The sequence below is a fragment of the Panthera pardus genome, unplaced genomic scaffold, assembly GCF_024362965.1.
Source record: "Panthera pardus isolate Hobbes unplaced genomic scaffold, ASM2436296v1 HiC_scaffold_22, whole genome shotgun sequence".
Classification (NCBI taxonomy): domain Eukaryota; kingdom Metazoa; phylum Chordata; class Mammalia; order Carnivora; family Felidae; genus Panthera; species Panthera pardus.
The window spans coordinates 86538520-86544985 of record NW_026526788.1 but is presented as its reverse complement, the minus strand read 5'-3'; positions in this window follow the sequence as shown (position 1 = coordinate 86544985).

The following is a 6466-nucleotide window of genomic DNA, read 5'->3' as shown; positions in this document are numbered from 1 at the left end:
CTGCCCCGGCCCCGGGAATCTCTGACGTCGTGTCGTGTGCCTGAAACAACCACTGGGCCCGGGACGCGGTGGGGCAGGCGCTGCAGGTCACTTGTGTTCATGGAGGAAAGGGGCCGCAGGTCAGAGCAAGGACCCCGAGCCCTCCCCGCTGCCCCCCTCCCCCCACCCCCCCAACACGGAGCTGACCCTAACTGGGGCCGAGCCTGCCAGGAGCGCACTTGGACTCCAGGCGCAGCCACCGGCCACGCGCTCTGCGTGTGCGGGTCCCTCTCATCCATGGTGTGTTTCCTTCAACTGTAATGATTTAGTTGTTTCTACAAAATATGGTACATGCTCCTTCTTAAGAAAAATTCAAACTACACAGGAAAACGTTAAGAAGGCAAAACAATTATCCAAAATCCAACCACTCAAGGCAGATCCCCCTTGGCAGGTACTTAGAGCTAGAAAGACATCAGTTTTGAAAGCTGGGATGACACATACCCAGTATTTTCATAAAACATATAGAATACAATTAATTTTACTTAACTTTAAGCAAAGGGAAGTCGGTTGAAGTGGATCGGAGGGGACAGCACATCAAAGAAACGTCGCTTTCCCGTAAGAGAGTCTTTGAAGACCCCGCAGTCCCGGGTCTCGCCTTGAGAGGCACGTGGGTCCTGATGGCTTTCGGAACCGCCACAGCTGTGAGACCCCGTGAAGTGGTCAGAGGGGAGCTGGCGTTCAGAACGAGCAGCTGAGGCCGAGGCCACCTGCCCCAAAGACACAGATGTCGTGGACTGCGAAGGGGTTCCAGTGGCTGAGTTTTAGAAAACCTTCGTGTCCCAGTTACTCCTGTGCGTTGACTGTGCACCCGTGTGCACACCTGTGCGTACACCCATGCACACACCCATTGCACCCCCGTGTGCACTCCCGTGTGCTTCCTCCAGCCCCTCTTCTGTATCCCTCATCTCACAACATTATTGCTTTTCTAACATTCGAGGGGCACTGGGTGAATTCGTGTCCTGTGGTTCAAGCTCGGCGCATACAGGAGGGGCTCGAGCACGCACGTCCTGGCCTGTGGCTCCTCCACTCTGGGGTCCTCGCTCTGGCCTGGTCCCTGTCCACCCTGCCATGCGACATTCTTTCGGAGGAGCGCTGGGGCGGAGCGCCCTTGAGGCCTCTGTGTGTGAGGAGGCCAGGCGGCTGGACGCCCACAGAGGGCAAGTTCAGTTTTGCTCATTCTCTCCCCACCTTCTTTGTCGGTTCCACCCACGGGACCCGAGGGCCTCTACAGGAGGCCCAAGCGTAGCCAGAATTTTCTGTCCGTTCACATGATTTGCTTTTTCTGCCTGGATATTCCAACGATTGTGTCTCTATTCTTGAAATCTGATAACCTCACCACGACAGGTCTTGGTCAGTAATTCTGTGTCACTGAATGTTTGAGGACACTGTCCACCGCGTGTTGCTTCGAATGTTTCGTATCCTGCCTGGCCTGGCCTCCTCCTCGGGAACAACTCAGCCAGTGGGTCCCCTCCGGGTTCCGAATGCTCGTCTCACTGAAACCGTTGGTGTGGTGGTTTGTGTCCACTGTTTTCTTGGTTTCTCCGAGCCCCTGGCCACGTCCCTGACGCTGTTGTGGCCACGCAAGGAGTGTCCATCTGTGCAGTGTATTTATTCTCTCTTCCCTTCCCTTCCTTGGCCGGCCCCTCCCCAGCCTTCTCCTCACGTTTCTGCATCAGCCTTATCTCTGGACCCTTGTTCTCCTTGAGACACTTGCCTACAGACAGAGCGTGTGGTACCCTGGAGGCCACGCTCTTCCTCTCTCTTGGGATGCACGTCCCCGCCTCCCCTCTCCCCCCAGTTGTTTTGCTCTTTGTTCCTCCACAGGTGGTTCCTGCGGCCCGGCTGGCTCCCGCGGGGAAGGCCATTCGCTGAGAAGCTGGGGGAGCCCCCACGACCACCTTGGTCTTCTGCGCAATGTGTCCTGTGCACAGTGGCCGCTTCTTTCCTCCTCTTGGGGCTGGCATGGGCCCAACTTGCAGGATCTCACCTCCAGGCTCTGGATGCCCAGCCCAGCACTCGTGGCTCCTTCCGGGCCCTCCTCGTACGGTCCCAAGGACATGTGGATTTCTCAGGAGGCCCCCCTCCTCCACGCGGGCCCAACTAGACTCTCAAGACCAAATTCTGGTCAAAGAAGAGGTGCCCTTGCCGTTTGGACACGCTGACTGGTGTGGACACAACGGCATCCAGCCTGGTGTGCACGGCAGCTGAGGACCCGACTCGTGGTGTGGTTGCTGGTCTGCAGCGAGGCTGTGTCCCTGCCCGACTAAAGGGGCTCTTCAGTTTTGGCTCCGGGATTTTCAGTGATGTGGGAAGGGCAGACATGTGACTGACACCCCCCAGTCGTCCCCAGGAATTTCACATCTTTAGTGCCCACCCGCTCCAGTGATCAGGAGCTCCGCGGGGGGCTGACATCTGCCAGAGGGGACGGAGGTCGCGGGACAGACGCACCGACCTCCCAGAGACGAGGAGTCACGATTTCACGGGGGGAAGGGAGCTCCCTCCTGCCACACACTCACTAGAGGAAGATGAAATGTTTCCCTCCTGTTCTCAGGGATGCTCTAGAAGCTGCTTTTTGCAAATTAGCTTGTGGGTGCACCACTTCCTTGCCTCGGCCAACCCGGGGCCCCAGCACCTGACCCCTGGGGGCCGTCGGAGGCCACGCAGGACCGAGGGTCCAGCCTCAGAGCCGACGGAGGAGCTGTAAGCACAGGTCATCCCTCCCAGGGCGAGGCCAGACTCAGGGGCCACAGACAGCAAACCTGAGTGAGAGATGGTGAGGCCTAAGCACCTTGCTCCTACCCCTGCCCTGACCCCCGCTCCGGCCACTTGGCTGAATCCCCTGTAGATGCTTCCAGATGGACTTTCTTTCACTTACAAAATGGCATCTTGGCTTGGGCTGGGCCTGGGGGGTGCTCTCAGAGACTCAGGGCCCAGGAGCCCCTCTGCTCGGCCTCTGCTGTGCCCTCTCCTCCTTCCTGGATGGCACCTGTCCTCTGGCCTGCTCACCCTTGGAGGGATAGGGATGGACCGTTCTGATGGGGGACGACTGGGCAGAACCTAGCTGTCTGGAGTAACCCTCGTCCAGCTTCCAGCACGAAGGTATTTTCCTGGGTCCCTCTATCGCCTCCGAGTGGGCATCCTGCCTGTGCCTGGTGGTCTCTGTCACCTGTGCCCCGGGAGGCCCTGTGCTCCAGGACGGAGTCTGCTGGCCCCTCACCAGGCTGGTCCCCAGGTATCCCCGCCCCACCCTGGCTCCAGGGTGCTGGATCCGTGGACCTTCCGATCTTCTAGGTATTGGAAAGCCTCCCTGAAGGCTGGGCAGGGTGCAGGGGCCTGGGCTGTGCCACAGGATCGCTGGGGACAAGTGAGCACGCAGAGGAATGAGGGCTGTCCACACACCCACAGCGGGAGCCCCACCGTTCTGGACAGAGGAAAGCACTGGAGCTCAGGCCGGGGTGGGAGAGAGTCAAGCTGGCTCCAGGAGGTGAATCAGGGGTGAAGGGGGGAAGGGGCGACAGGCGGAGGGGGGCAGGGGTGACAGGCAGAGGGGTGGGCAGGGGTGACAGGCAGAGGGGTGGGCAGGGGCAACAGGCAGAGGGGGAGCAGGGGTGACAGGTGGAGGGGGGTCAGGGGCGACAGGCAGAGGGGGGCAGGGGTGACAGGTGGGGGGGGCAGGGGTGACAGGCAGAGTGGTGGGCAGGGGGGACAGGCAGAGGGGGAACAGGGGTGACAGGTGGAAGGGGGCAGGGGTGATAGGTGGAGGGGGACAGGGGTGATAGGCAGAGGAGCAGGGGCGGCAGGCGGGGGAGAGTAAGGGTGACAGGTGGAGGGGAGCAGAGGCGACAGGCAGAGGGGGCAGGGATGACAGGTGGAGGGGGGTCAGGGGCGACAGGCGGAGGGGGGCAGGGGTGACAGGTGGAGGGGGGCAGGGGTGACAGGCAGGGTGGGGGCAGGGGGAACAGGTAGAGGGGCAGGGGTGACAGGTGGATGGGGGCAGGGGTGACAGGTGGAGGGGGCAGGGGTGACAGACGGAGGGGGCATGGGCGACAGGTAGAGGGGGGCAGAGGTGACAGGCGGAGGGGGGGCAGGGGTGACAGGCAGAGGGGTGGGCAGGGGCAACAGGCAGAGAGGGAGCAGGGGTGACAGGTGGAGGGGGGTCAGAGGTGACAGGTGGGGGGGGCAGGGGTGATAGGCAGAGTGGGGGCAGGGGCGACAAGCAGAGAGTCAGGGGTGACAGGTGGAGGAGGGCAGGGGTGACAGGTGGAAGGGGGCAGGGGTGACTGGTGGAAGGGCAGGGGTGACAGGCAGAGTGGGGGCAGGGGTGACAGGTGGAGGGGGCAGGGGTGACAGACGGAGGGGGCATGGGCGACAGGTAGAGGGGGGCAGAGGTGACAGGCGGAGGGGCAGGGGCGACAGGTGGAGGGGGGGCAGGGGCGACAGGTAGAGGGGGGCAGAAGTGACAGGCGGAGGGGGCGCAGGGGCGACAAGTGGGCAGGACAGCTCTGGGGGCAGTGAGGAGCTGGTGGCGCCCCGAGCGCAGGCGGCCACCGTGAAGACCACGGTGGCACATCCCCCGCCACAGTGGGTCCAGCGACACCAGGGCTGTGGGAAGTCGTCCAGGAAGGCCGGGCGGGACGGCGTTGGCCACCGAGGTGCTGGGCCTCCTGTCGGGACGTGGGGGGCGTCAGCGGACGCCGCACGTGGAAGCCACGGCTCGTGCTGCCGGGTGTCCCGCTGGGTGCAGATCTTCCGGCGCCTCCCGGCACTGCCGTGAGCGGGCGCTGGGGAGAGACTCTCGCCTCATCCCATTCGCCGTCCCCGCGGAGACCTGCCGAGAGCGGGAGCCTCAGGGGCAGGTAGTGAGACTATAAACGGATGGAAGGACGGGCAGAGCATCCCCGCCTGCGTCCTCAGCGTCTGCCCTGAATGGGCGGTTTTGGGGCACAGCCTAGGGCCGGACGGGCAAGCGTGAGGACACCGGCTGTGGTCCCCCCCCCCGTCCCCCGCGCCCCCCGGGCAGCGCCTCTGTGGCCGCTCCGTCCTCCCGCCCACCTGCCGCCAGGCCGGGCCTGGGTCCCTCTGAGTGTGGCCAGACTGCACACTCGAGCTCCGAGGCGGCACCTGGAGCCGGCTTCCCGGGCGAGCGGGGCCGCGGGTGCCTCTGTGGTTCTGAACGCGCTGCCTTCACATGCCAGGAGCGTCCGCGGGCTCTTGATCCGCGTTTCGAAATAAAACGGAGCAGACTTTGCCGGGCATGATCAATAACGAGCGCCCGCGACGACGGGACACCCTTGGCTCTCATTAGAAAGTGCAGGAATTTTTAACAAACGTTTGCTGTCGGAGACAGAGACTGACATGTGCCGCGCGGGCTCCAGGGCTCCCAGAGCTTCCGTGAGACCGTGAGGCTGCTCCCAGCCCCGCTCAGATGTTGCGCTTTTAAAGTTTTATTTTTAACCGGAACATCCAACCCCGTGACGGGGCCAGGACAGGGGGCAGGGTCCCACCCGAGCAGACCGTCGGTGAGACAACCTTCACGCGGCTCCCGGCTGCCTTGGCCAGCACCCGACCCTGCCCGAAGGCGCTGGCCTCGCCAGGCCTTGCAGACGCGCCGTGACTCTGCCACGGGCCGCGGGGCTGCCGATCCAGAGGGTGCCGGGGGTCCCCAGGGTGGGACACGGGCACCCCGGACGATGAGGTGTCTCTGACATCACATGTGGAAACCCAAGTCACAGGACGGGAGCTCGGCCCCCCCGAGGGTGACCACGGGGAAACCCTCCGCCCGCATTTCCCCCCCGAGGGGGGTCCATTCTGGGGCACGGAGGAGCCGGCCCTGGGCACACAGTGACGGGTCTGGCTCGTGTGCGGCTGCGGAGTCGGAGGAAGGGGGCCAGCGTCTCCGCTCCAGAGCGTCAGAGGCGAGAGCGGCAGCCTCTGTCCCACGCGTGTGGCGCCCGGGCGTGAGGCCAGCTGGCGCTCTCGTGCGGTTTCCATTGCGGAAGAGGGCAAGCCGCCTGCTGGCTCCCCCGGACCTTCCAGTGTTTTCTGTAGAGCTTCGGGGTCCACTGTGGCCCCGGGCCTCCGGCGCTGGGCGGCGGGGGCCTCGTGCACAGCCCGCTGCCCCTACAGGACAGGCCAGGGGCCCTCCTCCGTCCCCACTCAGACGCCCGGAGCCCCCTCCCGACGTGGGACGGGACCGGCAGGGCGGGGCAGCGTCCGTCAGGTCAGTTGTCCAGAGACACGCTTTTCTGCACTTCTAGCAAACGCTGCCCCCGGCCCCGTATCCCCCGTGGGCCTGCCTGTGTCGGGGCTCGTTTTGCACAAAGTCAGGATTAGATCCTTGCAAGGATTTTCGGCAGAGGGTGTGCTTCCCCCGCCTTCACCTGGGTCCAGGGCCGCCCCCGCCGCCGAGGAGGCTGGGGGGCGGCCC